The following is a 20,346-nucleotide window of genomic DNA, read 5'->3' as shown; positions in this document are numbered from 1 at the left end:
GTCGTGCGCGCTGGGACCACCAGGTTAGAGTGGCAGCGGCCACGCGGTGTGAAGCGTTTGTATGGCCTGTGCAGAGAGGAGAGAACAGGGATAGACAGACACATAGTTGACAAGCTACAGAAGTGTTGTTTCTTGTATTATTGTCTCTTGTGTCTTTAGAGAACTGTTTCACTTTGATATCCTTTTTCTTCTGTCCTGATTTTCTCTTTCTTTTCTTCTGTTAACTAGATATTCTTTGTTGTTCTTCGTTAGCTAGCTAGCTTCTTCCAAAAGAGTCCCTAGCAACTGCTTAGCAACTGGTAAACAATTCAGCTAGCTAAGATAACTACAATTTTATGAAAAATAGTTATTTTTCAAAAGCCTATCTTTGTTTGTTGCTTGTTTTTTCTCCTATTCAGTCTTGCAGTTTTCTTTTGCTTTTTTCCGATGTACTTCACTCTAAAAACCATGTAAATTTCAGTATTTGTAGGAGCTCATTTTTCAGCTGCTGCTGCTCAAATTGGAGTTCCGGAACACTTGTATATACACTTCTACATTTGTATTCGGTGCATGTGACAAATGAAATTAGATTTATTTGATTTAGGTAGAATTGCATACAATGAAGTGCTCACCAAATTGTGGTATCACCCAATATGACACTAAATGGGATATTACACGCATTGGCACACCACATCACTCAATGGCACAAAACGAAGGTTACTTACAGTTGAAGTCGGAAGTTTTACATACACTTAGGTTGGAGTCATTAAAATTGGTTTTTCAACCACTCCACACATTTCTTGTTAACTAACTATAGTTTTGGCAAGTCGGTTAGGACATCGACTTTGTGCATGACACAAGTAACTTTTCCAACAATTCTTTACAGACAGATTATTTCACTTATAAATCACTGTATCACAATTCCAGTCAGTCAGAAGTTTACATACACTAAGTTGACTGTGCCTTTAAACAGCTTGGACAATTCCAGAAAATGATGTCATGGCTTTAGAAGCTTCTGATTGACTCAAATGATGTCAATTAGCCTATTGGAGGTGTACCTGTGGATGTATTTCAAGGCCTACCTTCAAACTCAGTGCCTCTATGCTTGACATCATGGGAAAATGAAAAGAAATCAGCCAAGACCTCAGAAATTTTCCACAAGTCTGGTTCATCATTGGGAGCAATTTCCAAACACCTAAAGGTACCATGTTCATCTGTACAAACAATAGTACGCAAGTATAACCACCATGGGACCACACAGCTGTCATACCGCTCAGAAAGGAGACACGTTCTGTCTCCTAGAGATGAACGTACTTTGGTGCAAAAAGTGCAAATCAATCCCAGAACAACAGCAAAGGACCTTGTGAAGATGCTGGAGGAAACGGGTACAAAAGTATCTATATCCACAGTAAAACGAGTCCAATATCAACATAACCTGAAAGGCCGCTCAGCAAGGAAGAAGCCACTGCTCCAAAACTGGCATAAAAAAAGCCAGACTACGGTTTGCAACTGCACATGGGGACTTTTTGGAGAAATGTCCTCTGGTCTGATGAAACAAAAATAGAGCTGTTTGGCCATAATGTCCATTGTTATGTTTGGAGGAAAAAGGGGGATGCTTGCAAGCCGAAGAACACCATCTCAACCGTGAAGCATGGGGGTGGCAACATCATGTTGTGGGGGTTCTTTGCTGCAGGAGGGACTGGTGCACTTCACAAAATAACTGACATCATGAGGAAGGAAAATTATGTGGATATATTGAAGCAACATCTCAAGACATCAGTCAGGAAGTTACAGCTTGGTTGCAAATGGGTCTTCCAAATGGACAATGACCCCAAGCATACTTCCAAAGTTGTGGCAAAATGGCTTAAGGACAACAGTCAAGGTATTGGAGTGGCCATCACAAAGCCCTGACCTCAATCGTATACAAAATTTGTGGGCAGAACTGAAAAAGCATGTCCGAGCAAGGAGGCCTACAAACCTGACTCAGTTACATCAGCTCTGTCAGGAGGAATGGGCCAAAATTCACCCAACTTATTATGGGAAGCTTGTGGAAGGCTACTTGAAACATTTCACCCAAGTTAAACAATTTAAAGGCAATGCTACCAAATACTAATTGAATGAATGTACATTTCTGACCCACTGGGAATGTGATGAAAGAAATAAAAGCTGAAATAAATAATTCTCTCTACTATTATTCTGACATTTCACATTATTAAAATAAAGTGGTGATCCTAACTGACCTAAAACAGGGATTTTTTACTAGGATTAAATGTCAGGAATTGTTAAACGGAGTTTAAATGTATTTAGCTAAGGTGTATGTAAACTTCTGACTTCAACTGTATGTAACCACGGTTATGTGAGCTATATGGATCACAACTTTTTTTTTTTTTTTTTTTTTTTTTACATTTGAGTCATTTAGCAGACGCTCTTATCCAGAGCGACTTACAGTAGTGAATACATACATTTCATAATTTTTATTTTTTTGTACTGGCCATAACTAAGGTGTACTGGCCATAACTAAGGTGAGGATCTACCGATTTACTCCCGTGTACACCGGTGTCACGGCTGGGGTCCGCCCCTAAATATAGACCCCCATGGCCTCAACACACATTCTCTACATCATTTTTTAGGTACCTCTAGCACCGTAGGGGATTGGAGTGATCCATATAGCTCCCATAACCGTGGTTACATATGTAACCGTGGTTATGTTTCACTATATTGGATCACTCCAATATATATTGGTATACCCGTACCAGATTTAGTTGGTACTAGAGGGACCTGGCCTACCAGCGGCGAAGTCCCAGCACGAGACCGAAACGCAGGGGCCGTCAATGTGGAAGGGGGGGTCCTGGCACAGTCTGCGGAAGGGGAGGCGTTGCCCAGGACTGCTGAACCAACCGCAGAGGGAGGTGCCACATTTACCCGATAGTACTTTGCAAAGGTGCAAGAGGAAGCCCAGCTGGCCGTAGCACAGATATCAGTGAGGGGGCGGGCACTCCTCTCAGTAGAGCTCAGGACGCTGCCACACCTCTTGTTGAATGTGCCACCGCAGATCCCAGCGCTGGCCTGCCAGCCAGGCGGTATGCTGTCGTGTCCACGATCCAGTGAGAGAGCCTCTGCTTTGATAACCCAGCCCCCAGGACTCTCTCACCATAGCAGACAAAGAGCTGGTCTGTTATTCTCACTGACCGTGTCCACTCCACATAGGCAGCCAGTGCCCGCACAGGGCACAGCATGCCAGAGGGAGGCCCAGACTCCCCCGCCACTGCTGGGAGGTCGTAAGCAGACAGGATAATAGGGATGTTCACATGCCTGTCTGACAGAACCTTCAGGAGGAATGAAGGGTTGGGGCGGAGAGATGTACTCCTCCCACCAGGGTCCATCTGATAGCACTCCGAACTTACTGAATGAGCATGGAGCTCACCCACCCTCTTCATGGAAGTAATCCCTACCAAGAAAGCCACCTTCATAGAGAGGTGTTTCAGGGAGGCAGACTCCAACGGTTCGAAAGGCGGCTTTGCCAAAGCTGCCAAGACCAGATCCCAGCTCACCATTGAGCGGGTCCTAGCTGGACGCAGGCGACGAACCCCCTTCATAAACCTGGAGACCAAGGGATGGCGCCCCACTGGCCTGTCCATCCACCCACCCCACTGGCCTGTCCATCCACCCCACATGGCAGGCAGACATAGCGGCCAAGTACTCTCTGTGTAGAGGCTGCCAAGCCCTCATCCAAGCGAGACTGCAGGTATTGGAGGACATACTGCACCCCACATGACTCGGGCACAATCTCCATACCGGTGCACCAAAAGCAGAACAACCGCCAGCGCAACTGGTTGTAGCCGGTGCTCTTGCGCTCTGCATGGTGTACATTACGCTCTCCTGTAGTCCTAACATGGACCAGTGGTGCCGTTTAGCAGCCAATTCCACAGACTGAGGCGTTGCGGTCTCGGATGCCATAGAGTTCCCCCGGGCCTGAGACAGCATAGACAAATATCCTAACTAGAAACTTGTTTTAAAAAAAAAGAATATACTGAACTGTACCTTGTTATCTTCTCTTATGGAAAGAACTGGATATCGGTGGATGTTTAAAATCCCTAGCCCTACAACATTACGTTCATGCATAATATACCTTACAGTACAAACAATTGTCTTTGTCCAGGCTGTACACAGTTGACGTGTATTTCTGAATTTCCTAGTGCTCTGTTTGTTACATGGTTTTTCTTCCTGTTCTGATTTCCCATTTGATAAAAAAAAAAATAATGTATTTCAAGTCAGTTAAGAACAAATTCTTATTTACAATAACGGCCTACACAGGCCAAACCTGGACGACGCTGAGCCAATTGTGCACCGCACTATGGCACTCCCAATCACGGCCGATTGTGATACAGCCTGGATTAGAACCAGGGTGTCTGTAGTGACGCCTCTAGCACTGAGATGCAGTGCCTTAGACCGACTGGCTCTTAGTGTTTTACTGAAGTGCATTTCAATTTGCAGTGGCAGATGTTCAGACTGCAATCAGGTCAGTCATACATCATAATATGTATGGAATTTGTTCATGAAAATGCTTTTGAAGCATAGTCTTTTGAATCCGAGTCACATATTATCAACATGTACTTGTAACACTATTTCAGCAGCCCAAAACATATTATGCTCTGGATTCAGGACCCTTTAGTATGGAATTGCCCGTCTTCAAATGTGTTATTGATTTGTACTGTCCGGACCACCTACCTGCTGAATGCCCATTCTCTCTCAGTTCTGGGGCTGTATGTATCAAGCGTCTGAGTACGAGTGCTGATCTAGGACCAGGACCTCCCTGTCCATATAATCTTATTCATTATTATCTAAAAGGCAAAACGGGTCCTTCTCAGCACTCCTACTCTGATACACTTTAGACATTTTGCATACGGGCCCTGATCTGAGAGTTTATTCTCTGTGTGTTTCAGGTCAGCGACAAGAGTCTCCAGACACCACGGCCTTCTTGAGAACCTGAATGGGCAGCTGCACATCAAACCTGTAGGCTTAAGTATAATTTTTTTCTTTTTTTTCTTTTCGGAGTAGACTATTCTCTCTCATCTAGGGCTCAAGTGCGTGCTGACCTGACAGCTAAGTGCCAAGGTGTGTTATTGTGCCAAAACGACAATCCTTTGAAATCAGACATCAATAGTATGTTCAAGAAGGTCCCTCTGTAATCACCGTGTTTTCTTTTTATGTGTTGGAAGGGTTCTTGAACCATTTAAGAACCTGTAGATTTGTACCCCAGGGAGACTGTCTTGTGTGATCTTACCACACATTACCTTTATTAGAAATACTTTTATTTAATAGTTTACCGAGTAAGGGAGAAGGGCACAACACTTATAAATTCAATCGTTATTTTTTTTAGTTGTGAAGCGGATTCATTTTCAGTAACGGTTTGGTCCAAAACCCCTCAGGCTGCCTGTAAGAGGACAGATATTCTCTCCATTTTTTCAAAGGTCACAGCCTAAGGATGTAGTAATGCCTTTGGACCGCAACATTGCTGCAGATGAATTAGGTTAAGAAAAAACATGAACAATTGAATTCAAGTAGTTGAAACCTTCTCTTTCATTTGATCATCTTACTGAGAGTTAGGGAATTACCACTCAAGGGCAGCACTTATACAATATTAAAGGGATAGTGACATTTTGGCAATCAAGCTTTCTTTTCTACTTCAGATGAACTTACCCTGAGTCAGGTTCTGGAGCAATTGCTAACTAGAGTTAGCATGCTAGCCCTTTAAAATGAAGAGTGGTGCGAGAAAGACACTTTCTTTAAAATACCACTAATTGTTTACAGCCAGCTGTTGTGCGGAAATAACAAGTATATCCAACTGCACCTCTTGGCCACCAACACCAGAGTCATAACTGAAGAATGCCATTCTTATTCTGTAGTTTACCAATAAAATGGTCTGACGGTGAAGTGGGCATACTCGGGATTCATATCCTGAAAGAAAAAAAAATCATTAATTATTTTTTTAGCAAAAATAGATCAGATCTTGCTACCGTGGAAAGGAAAATACCTGTCTATTTGTGTAAAAATCACCCTGATTTAACAGTTCGTCCTTTATTTGAAGGGGGAGATCAAGCTGATCCTAACTGTTTATAGGCATATTTCTATTTTGCCCTGTTTATTTTGCTGCTTTTTTTAATTGACTTGGCCAAAGCTTATGATACGGTAGAGACAATTCCATTCTTCTGTGCCGGCTAAGGAGTGTTGGTGTCTGTCTCTGAGGGGTCTTTGGTCTGGTTTGCTAACTACCTCTCTCAAAGAGTGCAGTGTATAAAGTCAGAACATCTGCTGTCTCAGCCATTGCCTATCACTAAGGGTGTACACCAAGTACTATTTAATGAAGCTGCCAGTTGAGGACTTGAGACATCTGTTTCTCAAACTAGACACTCCAATGTACTTGTCCTCGTGCTCAGTTGTGCACCGGGGCCTCCCACTCCTCTTTCTATTCTAGTTAGAGACAGTTTGCGCTTTTTCTGTGAAGTGAGTAGTACACAGCGTTGTACGATATCTTCAGTTTCTTGGCAATTTCTCGCATGGAATAACCTTCATTTCTCAGAACAAGAATAGACTGATGAGTTTCAGAAGAAAGTTTGTGGTTTCTGGCCATTTTGAGCCTGTAATCGAACCCACAAATACTGATGCTCCAGATACCCAACTAGTCTAAAGAAGGCCAGTTTTATTGCTTCTTTAATCAGAACAACAGTTTTCAGCTGTGCTAACATAATTGCAAAAAGATTTTCTAATGATCAATTAGTCTTAAAATGATCAACTTGGATTAGCTAACACAACGTGCCATTGGAACACAGGAGTGATGGTTGCTGGTAATGGGCCTCTGTACGCCTATGTAGATATTCCATTACATTTGTTTTTGCTGTTTCCAGCTACAATAGTCATTTTACAACATTAACAATGTCTACACTGTTTCTGATCAATTTGATGTTATTTTAATGGCCAAAAAATGTGCTTTTCTTTCAAAAAATAGGACATTTCTAAGTGATCCCAAACTTTTGAACGGTAGTGCATATATTGATAGCTTGCCCCTCTCTGGATTTTGTGTTAAACACTCTACAACAAAGCTTTCTTAGTGTCCAAAAAGCTTTCTCTGCCCTTAGCATTGTTCTGAACACCTCCAAAACAAAGGTAATGTGGTTTGGTAAGAAGAATGCCCGTCTCCCCACAGGTGTGATTACTACCTCTGAGGGTTTAGAGCTTGAGGTAGTCACCTCATACAAGTACTTGGGAGTATGGCTAGACACTGTACACTGTTCTTCTCTCAGCACATATCAAAGCTGCAGGCTAAAGTTAAATCTAGACTTGGTTTCCTCTAACGTAATCGCTCCTCTTTCACCCCAGCTGCCAAACTAACCCTTATTCAGATGACCATCCTACCCATGCTATATTACGGAGATTTAATTTATAGATCGGCAGGTAAGGGTGCTCTCGAGCGGCTAGATGTTCTTTACCATTCAGCCATCAGATTTGCCACCAATACTCATTATAGGACACATCGCTACACTCTATACTCTTCTGTAAACTGGTCATCTCTGTATACCCGTCACAAGACCCACTGGTTGATGCTTATTTATAAAACCCTCTTAGACCTCACTCCCCCTTACCTGAGATATCTACCGCAACCCTCATCCTCCACATACAACACCCGTTCTGCCAGTCACAAGTATTTCGCTGCACTACAAGCATTTCACTACAAACAAGCATTTCGCTACACTCGCAACAACATATGCTAACCATGTGTATGTGACCAATAAAATTTGATTTGATTTGTTTAAGGTCCCCAAAACGCACACATCCCTGGGTCGCTTGTCTTTTCTGTTCGCTGCAGCTAGCGACTGGAACGAACTGCAATAAATAAATCTCTTCATTCAAAGACTCAAACACGGACACTCTTACTGACAGTTGTGGCTGCTTTGCGTGATGTATTGTTGTCTCTACCTTCTTGCCCTTTGTGCTGTTGTCTGTGCCCAATAATGTGTGTACCCTGCTTTGTGCTGCTGCCATGTTGTGTTGCTGCCATGTTGTTGTTGTGTTGCTACCATGCTGTATTGTCATGTGTTGCTGCCATGCTGTGTTGTCTTAGGTCTCTCTCTGTGTTGTGTTGTCTCTCTTGTCGTGATATGTGTTTTGTCCTATATTTTTATTTTAAATCCCAGCCCCCGTCCCCGCAGAAGGCCTTTAGCCTTTTGGTAGGTCGTCATTGGAAATAAGATTTTGTTCTTAACTGACTTGCCGAGTTAAATAAAGGTTAAATTAATTATTTAGTCATATCTCATATCTATTTGCTTATGGCCATTCCTACACCTAACGACTTGTTTTTTTAAATGTTTATTATATGAGCAAAAAATATAGCATTTTATTTGGAACGGCAAGCTAGACAAAATTAAACGGGCCAATCTCAAAAATATTGCTATTTTTAAAACACGCCATAGAAAGTTGGTTGCAATTTCAGTTTAATCCAACAGAAAAGACAGAACAAATATTACAGCAGATATTATGGTTAAACTCAAATGTACTAATTGATAAAAAAATATATATTTTTGATAAACAATATTTACAAATATATCTCACAGTTAGGACTGGTGGAGTTGTGTCACACATGCAGCTAACAAAAATATATGGAAATGTCTGCTTTACTCAAAATTGCAACCAACTAATTGCAGCATTACCGCAAAAAGGGCAGAGGCCAGTGGAAAGGGGAGAAAGTAAGGAACTTGTCTGTTGGCCCTGCATTAAAGACCAAAATTGTCTAAAGAAAATTTAAGATAAATAAAAAACTATACAAGTTTCATTTAATGACCAAAAGATTGACAGCTGTGCCATACAAGTTTGGACACCTACTCATTCCAGTGTTTTTATTTTTTACTATTTTCTACATTGTAGAATAATAGTGAAGACATCAACACTATGAAATAAATACATATGGAATCATGTAGTAACCAAAAAAGTGTTAAACAAATTGAAATGTATCTTAGATTCTTCAAAGTAACCACCCGTTGCCTTGACAGCTTTGCACACGCTTGGCATTCTCTCAACCAGCTCCATGAGGTTGTCACCTGGAATGCATTTCATTTAACAGTTGTGCCGTGTTAATTAAAAGTTAATTTGTGGAATTTCTTTCCTCAAAGCTTTTGAGCCAGTCAGTTGTGTTGTGGCAAGGTAGGGGGTATACAGGAGAGAGCTGTATTTGGTAAAAGACCAAGTCCATATTATGGCAAGAAACTGATGATGAAACTGGCTCTCATGAGGACTGCCACAGGAAAGGAAGATCCAGAGTTACCTCTTCTGCAGAGGATAAGTTCATTACAGTTACCAGCCTCAGAAATTGCAGCCCAAATAAATGCTTCACAGAGTTCAAGTAACACACATCTCAATATCAACTGTTCAGAGGAGTCTGCTTGAATGGTCAAAATTTTGCAAGGAAACCTCTGTTAAAGGACACCAATAATAAGAAGAGACTTGCTTGAACCAAGAAACCCCAGCAATGGACATTAGACCGGTGGAAATATGTCCTTTGGTCTGATGAGTCCAAATGTGAGATTCTTGGTTCCAACTGCCGTGTCTTTCTGATGCAGAGTAGATGAACGGAGGATCTCCGCATGTGTGGTTCCCACCGTGGAGCATGGAGGAGGAGGTGTGATGGTGTGGGGGTGCTTTGCTGGTGACACTGTCTGTGATTTATTTAGAATTCAAGGCACACTTAACCAGCACGGCTATCACAGCCTTCTGCAGCGATACGCCGTCCCATCTGGTTTGCACTTAGTCCCACTGTCATTTGTTTTTCAACAGGACATTGACCCAACACACCTCCAGGCTGTGTAACGGCTGTTTGACCAAGAAGGAGAGTGATGGAGTGCTGCATCAGATGACCTGGCCTCCACAATCACCCGATCTCAACCCAATTGAGATGGTTTGGGATGAGTTGGACCGCAGAGTGAAGGAAAACAGCCAACAAGTGCTCAGAATATGTGGGAACTTCTTCAATGCCGTGGGAAAGCATTCAAGGTGAAGCTGGTTGAGAGAATGCCAAGAGTGTGCAAAGCTGTCGTCAAGGCAAAGGGTGACAACTTAGAAGAATCATCTAATTTGTTTAACACTTTTTTGGTTACTACATGATTCCAAATGTGTTATTTCATAGTTTTGATGTCTTCACTATTATTCTACAACGTAGAAAATAGTACAAATAAAGAAGAATCCTTTAATGAGTTGGTGTGTTCCCACATATGCTGGGCACGGTTGGAACCAAACATCTCAAATTTGGACTCGTCAGACCAAAGGACAGATTTCCACCGGTCTAATGTCCATTGCTGGTGTTTCTTGACACAAGCAAGTCTCTTCTTCTTATTGGTGTCCTTTTAGTTGTGGTTTCTTTGCAGCAATTTGACCAGGAACGCCTGATTTCACACAGTCACCTCTGAACAGTTGATATTGAGATTTCTGTTACTAGAACTCTGTGAAGCATTTATTTGGGCTGCAATGTCTGAGGCTTTGTAACTCTAATGAACTTATCCTCTGCAGCAGAGGTAACTCTGGGTCTTCCTTTCCTGTGGCGGTCCTCATGAGAGCCAGTTTCATCATAGCGCTTGATGGTTTGTGCGACTGCACTTGAAGAAACTTTTAAAGTTCTTGAAATGTTCCGGATTGACTGACCTTCATGTCTTAAAGTAATGATGGACTGTCGTTTCTTTTTGCTTATTTGAGCTGTTCTTGCCGTAATATGGACTTGGTCCACCCCTACCTTGTTATAACTCAGCTGATTGATTGGCTCAAACACATTAAGAAGGAAATAAACTGATTGATTGGCTCAAACGCATTAAGGAAAGACATTCCACAAATTAACTTTTAACAAGGCACACCTGTTAATTGAAATGCATTCCAGGTGACTACCTCATGAAGCTGGTTGAGAGAATGCCAAGAGTGTGCAAAGCTGTCAAGGCAAAGGGTGGCTACTTTGAAGAATCTCAAATATAAAATATATTTTCATTTGTTGAACACTTTTTTGGTTACTACATGATTTCATAGTTTTGATGTCTTCACAATTATTCTACAATGTAGAAAACAGTAAAAATAAAAACCCTTGAATGAGTAGGTGTGTCCAAACGTTTGACTGGTACTGTATATTTTATATATATTTACAATTTTTTTGTGGGGGATTGGTAATGATGCAGACAATTACATTGATGGAAGCCACAATCTATCTGCAATATTAAAGCCGATCTACCCGCCCAAAAAGTATCCAACTGCACCTCATGGCCACCAACTTCAAAGTCATAACTGAGAGAATGCCATTCTTATTATTTTCCAGTCCCAGATGCATGTGAACCCCTGCTTTTGTCAATCCTCACTGGATGACCACCCACAACCCCTGGACAGGAACCAGTGGTATAAACTTGGACAGGGAGACGTCATCTCCCTTCTTCTTGGGAAATGCATCTACAAGGTGGTGACCATGGGTGGAGAAGATGGAACACCCAGGTAACTCAACTCCTCATGTCAGCCCTGTAGTTTCCCCTCAAGGTCTAACTATCAAATTGGCTTAAACATGGAAGATGTATAGTTTATATTTTCTTGACACCCAGCAAGTGCTGTGAAAGCAGTGTCATGACAGCATTTCATTACTCTGCCAAGATGTTGGCTCCTTTTCTTATCATGAGAGAAAAGCAGGTAACATTGTACTCTGCCTTAAACTGTACTAGTTTTGTTTGGTGCATGAAACCAATAAATAATGAAATCCAAAAATGACGTTTGGTTTGCACACGCACACAGAAGTGGCTTTTTAAATGTTTTCATATTTCTATACATACTTGCTCTTTTTGTACTACAAGAAGCACACTTTCTACAGGGCTAACAACCTCTAATGAATGCCTCTGTCTAATTATTGTTTGCAGTTTTGCACTTTACCTTTGTATGCTATAGTTAGCCAGTTGTCCGGGTAACCATGAGCGTTAAAGCGCATTAAATGATCCTCAGTCTCCTTTTCAAGTTTCTGGTTATCCTGAGAAATGGCTGACTACAGCATACAACAAAGTTATACAGATGTAGGATCTTAATTTGATTACCCTTTTGCAGGAAAATTTGAACTTGTATTGAGGTTTAAAATGGCTTCAGATGTTTGTAATTCCCACTTTGAAATGTCAGACTTGATTTTCCCTCATAAAAATGTATCAATCCCTACAAAAATGTTGATTAATTATAATTCACATTTCCTGTTGTTGCAGGATTATTTTCCTGCAGTAGCAAACTGTCTCAAATTAAGATCCTGCATCTGTAATGCTAAAAATAATTATTAGAGAGTTCTCAGAAAAACAGTTTTCTCTGTGAATTAGTACTCACCTTATATGATGGGAGTCGTGGTATCAAATCTATAGTCAACAAATATTGGCATGTAATATCATCTGATTCCTTTTTAAATTCTGCTTTTGAACATCACCCTCTTTTTACCTATAAAGGTCTCATAATGTAGCTAACATCTTTTGAAATCAAGTCATGTATTACTTCAAACTTATGAACTCCTGCTTATGCCTCAGGTTTAAACCCTCTGGAATAAAAATGCAAGGAGTTAGCCTTTCCCATAGGGAAAACGTGTCGCTATGGTGGCATGACATCGTCTCCGGTAGCAAAACATTTTGTGGAGAATAATTAGTTGCTGAACATTGTTATAGAAAATGTCGTATTTGCAGAGGGAGTCGACTCCTTAAAATTAGATTTGGGTATGTCATTTAGGCAAAAATTGAAAAAAGGGGGCTATCCCTTTAATGAAGAGTTTGATATCTTGCCGTTTCTATAATGTTTAATTTGTATACATGCAAACATCATTTTCTATTCACCGGTCAATATGCACATTGTGATTTATGAAACAGACGTACCCGCAAAACACCAGTCTTAACGTCAACAGTGAAGAGGCAACTCCGGGATGCTGGCCTTCTAGACAGAGTTGTAAAGAAAAAAACATATCTTAGACTGGCCAATAAAAATAAAGGATTAAGATGGGCAAAAGAACACAGACACTGGACAGAGGAACTCGGCCTAGAAGGCCAGCATCCCGGAGTCACCTCTTCACTGTTGACATTGAGACTGGTGTTTTGTGGGTACTTTTTAATGAAGCTGCCAGTTGAGGACTTGTGAGATGTCTGTTTCTCAATCTAGACACTCTAATGTACTTGTCCTCTTGCTCAGTTGTGCACCTGGGCCTCCCACTCCTCTTTCTATTCTTGTTAGAGACAGTTTGCGCTGTTCTGTGAAGGGAGTAGTACACAGCATTGAATGATATCTTCAGTTTCTTGGAAATTTCTCTCATGGAATAGCCTTCATTTCTCTGAACAAGAATAGACTGTCGAGTTTGAGAAGAAATCTCTTTGTTTCTGGCCATTTTGAAGCCTGTAATCGAACTCTCAAATGCTCTAGATACTCAACTAATCTAAAGAAGGCCAGTTTTATTGCATCTTTAATCAGTACAACAGTTTTCAGCTGTGCTAACATAATTGCAGAAGGGTTTTCTAATGATCAATTAGTCTTTTTAAAATGATTAACTTGGATTAGCTAACACAACGTGCCATTGGAACACAGGAGTGATGGTTGCTGATAATGGGCCTCTGTATGCCTATGTAGATATTCCATTAAAAAACTGCCGTTTCCAGCTACAATAGTCATTTACAACATTAACAATGTCTACACTGTATTTCTGATCATTTTGATGTTATTTTAATGGACAATTTTTTTTGTTGCTTTTCTTTAAAAAAACAAGGAAATATAATGTGTGTGTGTGTGTGTGTAGATGTATGTATAAATATATAATATTATGGGTATGTGAGACAAGGAAGATGTACCTGTCCATAGTTGTTTATTAGGAACGGAAATTGTATTACTTATCGAATGTTGTGAAACAAACAACAATTGTGTCTGTCATTGTCTGTTGTCATTACAATCGCCACCTAACCTTATGGTATTCCCCTTTCCCTCTTCAAAAGGACCACAATGGAAATAAGCTGTTAAGCTTTATTTTGTTATCCTTGATGAGTTTCTTAAATTGTATGTGGAGGCGTCACCAGCTGGAGCGCCCAATTATTACAAATTGTCAAATTAAATTCAATCAATCAATCCTGACCAGCCTTAGACAGATTTGGAAAGATAAGGATTGTTCTCTGGCACTGTCATCAGACGATCGCTTAACTAATTGATTTGCAAATTACAACATTAATTTGCATTCATCTAAATGTTGTGCCTTTCATCTCCCAAAAACAGGCTAGACTGAGTGGACTGAATTGGAACAAATACCAGCGTCTTTTATCTCTTTTTATGTTAAACCAATATCTAAGCAACATTAACTTATGTTGTATTTTTGAAATAGTCTTTAGTCTCTGAATTTTTACCCTTCAGGTTTTTTTTCATGTTATGTTTTTGTTTGAAGCTTATATCAAAAGGATCCAAACCAGACACTCGAGTCAATTTAGCTACGGTCTACTGCCTACACTAAAGAAGCAACGTGCATGACTCATGTAGCTCGTGTTTGCAACAAGTTGTCTCTCCCTTGCAGAAACAGCCAAGCTTTTCAAGATGAAGACGAGGCTGTTATTAAGTCTCTTACTGCCTCTCCTGAACCAAGCGACGAACCCGCTTACCCCACTCGACAGGGCAAGGGGTGGACACCAAGCTCCCATGTACAAGAATCTAGACTGGAAGGTAGTGTGGACCAGAAGGAGCCAGATGAACAGTTACCTCAAACCAGGTCAGGAAATCTGTAGTGTTAGCAAAAGTTTTATCTTGAGATGTAACCTACTGTTGGCAATTTTCCTGGGATCCCAATGCTGACACCAATTACGCTTCATATTCCACTGCTGACACCAGTTACGCTTCATATTCCACTGCTGACACCAGTTACGCTTCATATTCCACTGCTGACACCAGTTACGCTTCATATTCCACTGCTGACACCAGTTACGCTTCATATTCCACTGCTGACACCAGTTACGCTTCATATTCCACTGCTGACACCAGTTACGCTTGTGATCCCTTACCTAGCACCATTAACCATTGGAATCGCACTTGTAACAGCAATTTCCCATGGAATCACATTCGTGACTCCAATTAATATGTATATTTATATATGTCTTCTGTGAATGCGGTGGTACCAATAAACCTGGTTTGCGTTGTGGTTGTGTACTCCCAGACAGAAGCTGGGGGAGCTGAAGCAGAAAATGACAAGAACGAGCTGAAACTCGAACCAAAGAAAAGAGTGTTACCTGCTTGGATGACGGTACCCATTGCAGCTCCCAAGAACCCCACCACCACCACCACCACCAAAGGTATCACTCCTATTTAGGGCTGTGACATAATGGAATTTTGGGTAACAATTCATTGTCATGCATATGACAGCAATTAACGTTATAATTGTTATCATTACAAATTTAAGAAAAGATTCCTCATCAAATGAAGGATGCTAGGTTGGAGTGGATTTTCACATTTTACTATTGACACAAGCTTAGTGCATGAGAGAGATGGAATAACCTAGTTGTCAACTGCTGTTGCTATTTCTGAAAAGGTCTAACTAGTCAGAGACATCCACCATTTTTATAGAAGATTGATATGTTTATTCTCCCTCTTGATTCGCGCACTGGGTGAACTGCGCCGGAAGCAGTAAGCTGTGCGCCACTGTTTTCAAGGAGCGGTATTGAACTGTAGTTCTATGTCATATGTGAGAACAAAGCTGGAAAAGCATGAGAAATAGCGGGTCTGTGCTCAAATCATTTCAAAACAATATGTTGACTTGCAAAAAAAGAAAATCAAATGCATTAAGTGATGAATATTGTTGATATTTAACTTGCCAGCTTTATAAGTCTCCATGTTAGGAATCCTACTTAAGTGAGTAATAATATAAGGGGCTCTTAACAGGATGCACTGCATTGGTTTTAAACTCTAACTTATATTCAATGAAACTTGAGGTCAATTGCTTGTTACTATACATATAGCCACCATTTAACTACATGGAGTTAGGAGGTGTGTTGGAGAGGACATTTACCTATAGCCTATTCTATTGGCAATCACTACTCACTAGTTGATAAATGGGAAACTTTGGAATGTCTAATCTTGAGTCGGGAAGGGATCTTGAGAGCTAGGCCTACATTACCTCAACTGTCGCTGTCATGTGTCATTTTGTACGTCGACAAGTGAAATACTTGGAAACAACCTACCACTCTTGAAGATGTCAATATCCTCTTCGGGAAAACAGATTTCAGTTGCGGCGTGCTGCCAAACCTTACTGTTTTGGCATGCTTATTGATAGCCGATGCCTCTGAGCAAGCCTTTTGACAGGGACAATCAATATATATTTTCGGTTACATCAATCAGTGGTCAACAGCACATACCCTTTTTCAGATACCTCATTTCCTATCTTGAACTTGATCTAGGATCAGTTTTCCCTTTTCAATCATAATGAAAAGGATTACATGGACAGGGGGGACCTTTATCCTAGATCAGCACTCCTGAGACGCTTTGCGAACATGGGCCCAGGTCTGGGAGTTAAGTGAATAATTAAACTGCAGGGAGAAACTGAAACCAGCGCACACTACAGCCTCTGGGCCCAGTTTTTGAAAAGTGATGTATCTAGATTTTGCCTGTAGATTTTACATGCAGAAAAATAGAATGGGAGTCCCCATTTCAAGTCAGTGATTCGTCCGTTCTATTAATTCTCCTTCTATGCATTTAATCCTATCCAACAGGCTAAGTCCAGATAGACAACTTTTGAAAAACTAAACTGGGCCCTGAGGATCAGAGCTTCCCATCTCTGCTGTTGTCATTGTGATTTGCACCTGGCGTCCCTTTATCAAGGATGGGCAACTCCAGTCCTCGGCAGCCTGAATGGCGCCACGCATTTTCACCAGCCCTAGCTAAAACACCTCAATAAGCTCCATTTATTCTAAACTGGAGACCATGATTATTGGAATCAGCTAGGAGAATCACCAATCAGCCCCCCAAGGACTGGAGTTGCCCATCCCTGCTTTACATGACCAGAGAGGTAGAGGCGAAGCGAGAGGATTTACTCAGCCAAAAATCTGTCTGCGTCAGATGAAACCCATTTTTGTTTTGGAGGTCTATGAGAGATGTCAAATTACATGAGGTTTATTTGATCGAATAGAAGTTTCGTAATGTTTAGGCTGTTACAAATGTACTGCTATAAGTGGATGCACTTGGCATTCCGGCAACTTTGAGAAAAACAACTCAGTTGTGCCTGTTGATTACACGGGTATCTGCCCTCTCATTGGCTAGAATGTTCCCACTTGATCTTGCTGCCTCTCGCCTGCCTTTCATCTGTAAGAAGATATATTTCCATTGTTATAGCAGTCACTCAACTATCTTGTCAATATAATAGATAATCTTTGACAATCTTTGATCCGTTAACCCAGAATCCTCCTCGTTTTAGGAGCTGGAAATTGAGGCAGAGGAACCGCAACCCCATCCATAAGCACCAACCAGGGCACGCCCAAACCGTCCAGGGACGCAGCGCCCTTGTCAAGGGAGGAGGAATCTGAACACAGCGAGCCGGAGCCAACGCCCAGGAAGAGGATGAGGAGGAAGAGTGATGAGGACGATGTGGTCCAGTCTAAAACAGTTGAGTGTATACTAACTATTGTGTGTGTGTGCGCGTGCGAGTACGTATGAACGTACGTTTGGATAAACCTACTCATTCAAGGGATTTTGGAGCCTGGTAGTGTGTTGGGTCATTGTCCTGTTGAAAAAAACAAATGATAGTCCCACTAAGCACAAACCAGATGGGATGGCGTATCGCTGCAGAATGCAGTGGTAGCGATGCTGGTTAAGTGTGTCTTGAATTCTAAATAATTCACTGACAGTGTCACCAGCAAAGCACCATCACACCTCCTCCTCCATGCTTCACGGTGGGAACCACACATGCGGAGATCATCCGTTCACCTACTCTGCGTCTCTCAAAAACACGGCAGTTGGAACCAAAAATCTCACATTTGGACTCAGACCAAAGGACAGATTTTCACCAGTGTTATGTCCATTTCTTGTGTTTCTTGGCTCAAGCAAGTCTCTTCTTCTTATTGGTGTCCTTTAGTAGTGGTTTCTTTGCAGCAATTTGACCATGAAGGCCTGACTCACGCAGTCTCCTCTGAACAGTTGATGTTGTGATGTGTCTGTTACTTGAACTGTTCTTGCCATAATATGGACTTGGCCTTATACCAAATAGGGCTATCTTCTATATACCACTACTACCTTGTCACAACACAACTGATTGGCTCAAACACATTAAGAAGGAAATAAATTCCACAAATTAACTTTTAACAAGGCACACCTGTTAATTGAAATGGATTCCAGGTGACTACCTCATGAAGCTGGTTGAGAGAATGCCAAGAGTGTGCAAAGCTGTTATCAAGGCAAAGGGTGGCTACTTTGACGAATCTAGAATATTAAATATATTTTGAGTTTGTTCAACACTTTTTTGATTACTACATGATTCCGTATGTGTTATTTCATAGTTTTGATATCTTCACTATTATTCTACAATGTATAAAATTGTAAAATTAAAGAAAAACCCTAGAATGAGTAAGTGTGTCCAAACTTTTGACTGGTACTGTATATATTGGGGCGGCAGGTAGCCTAGTGGTTAAAGCGTTGGACTTGTAACCGAACTTTTGAAATTCCTCAAGAAGACATCACTGAATCATCTGAGTGCATTTACAGATGCTGGCGCATGATAAAACTAAATGAGATGCTATGAGAGTATTTCCTGTACCTTGTCAGATCTTCTACTCCATGACCCCCTCCCCAGTTGCCCCATCATAAAGACTTATTGTTCTGTGATGACCTGATAACACAACAAAGCACATGTTGGCAGCTATTCTGCTAAAACAACTATTCATAGGTGTTCTGGTAGTTGGGTTAGATAAGGATCTTTAAAAGGCTTATCGGACTGGGTAGTCATTAACTGAGCATTTTCCTCCGTAATGTACTCGTGCCATGTAGCCCTAAAATGTCAAGGTTACTCAAGAATGGAATGGTAGCTATTTTAGCATGAAGTACCAGAGGGGCTGGTAGCTTTTTTTCATGTGTCATCAACACAGAGGCATTATAACCTTGCAATTTATCATCCATTAATTTTTATGTGACAGTGGCGGTCGGTGCCGTTTTAAGATGAGGGAGGACAAAAAATGTTTTATGAGCATGGCCTTATTTCTATCAGAGCATATTGGATGACTGTCATTCATATTCCATTCACCCAGCTCAATGTAACATTGAAAGGTTTAGGCTACAACGTGATATTAGAGTTTCCCCTATACCCATCATGAGGTTGCAACAACTTACTTAGCTTATGAATGAAAGTTTACAATGTACAGTACCAGTCAAATGTTTGGAAACACCTACTAATTCAAGGGTTTTTCTTTATTTTGACTATTTTTTACATTGTAAAATAATAGTGAAGACCTCAAAACTATGAAATAACACACATGGGATCATGTAGTAACCAAAAGAGTGTTCAACAAATCAAAATGTATTTTATGTTTTAGATTCTTAAAAGTAGCCACCCTTTGCCTTCACAGCTTTGCACACTCTTGGCATTCTCTCAAACAGCTTCATGAGAAATGCTTTTCCAACAGTCTTGAAGGAGTTCCCACATATGCTGGGCACTTGTTGGCTGCTTTTCCTTCTCTGCGGTCCAACTCATCCCAACCATCTCAATTGGGTTGAGGTCTGGTGATTGGGGAGGCCAAGTCATCTGATGCAGCACTCAATCACTCTCCTTTTTGGTCAAATAGCCCTTACACAGCCTGGAGGTGTGTTTTGGGTCATTTTCCTGTTGAAAAATACCAGCAAATACCCCCACACCATCACAGCTCCTCCTCCTTGCTTCATGGTGGGAATCACACATGCGGAGGTCATCTGTTCACCTACTCTGCTTCTCACAAAGACACAGAGGTTGGAACCAAAATCTCAAATTGTGACTTATCAGACCAAAGGACAGATTTCCATCGGTCTAATGTCCATTGCTCATGTTTCTTGGCCCGAGCAAGTCTCTTCTTATTGGTATCCTTTAGTAGTGATTTCTTTGCAGCAATTTGACCATGAAGGCCCGATTCAAGCAGACTCCTCTGAACAGTTGATGTTGAGATGTCTGTTACTTGAACTCTGAAGCATGTATTTGGGCTGCAATTTCTGAGGCTGGTAACTCTAATGAACTTATCCTCTGCAGCAGCGGTAACTCTGGATCTTCCTTTCCTGTGGTGGTCCTCATGAGAGCCAGTTTCATCATAGCGCTTGATGGTTTTTGCGACTGCACTTGAAGAAACTCTCAAAGTTCTTGGAATTTTCCGGATT

The 20,346-nt window shown here is 41.2% G+C and overlaps 1 long non-coding RNA gene across 4 annotated transcripts in view; it reads left to right on the top strand.

The window, feature by feature from the left end:
• Nucleotides 1-20,346, top strand: part of LOC106586040 (uncharacterized) — a 32,225-nt gene that overhangs the window by 3,862 nt on the left and 8,017 nt on the right. For 3 of the 4 annotated variants that reach the window (XR_006761416.1, XR_006761419.1, XR_006761420.1), the window contains 5 exons: nucleotides 4,923-4,992; nucleotides 11,321-11,490; nucleotides 14,549-14,740; nucleotides 15,182-15,317; nucleotides 17,432-17,619. This is a non-coding gene — a long non-coding RNA (uncharacterized lncRNA). The remainder of the gene's footprint in view (nucleotides 1-4,922; nucleotides 4,993-11,320; nucleotides 11,491-14,548; nucleotides 14,741-15,181; nucleotides 15,318-17,431; nucleotides 17,620-20,346) is intronic. The other variant, XR_006761421.1, reaches the window with a different exon arrangement.

Source organism: Salmo salar, chromosome ssa02 (genome assembly GCF_905237065.1).
Source record: "Salmo salar chromosome ssa02, Ssal_v3.1, whole genome shotgun sequence".
Lineage (NCBI taxonomy): Eukaryota > Metazoa > Chordata > Actinopteri > Salmoniformes > Salmonidae > Salmo > Salmo salar.
Note: the sequence above shows the minus strand (reverse complement) of the source record. Positions and strands in the feature narration are given on the sequence as shown.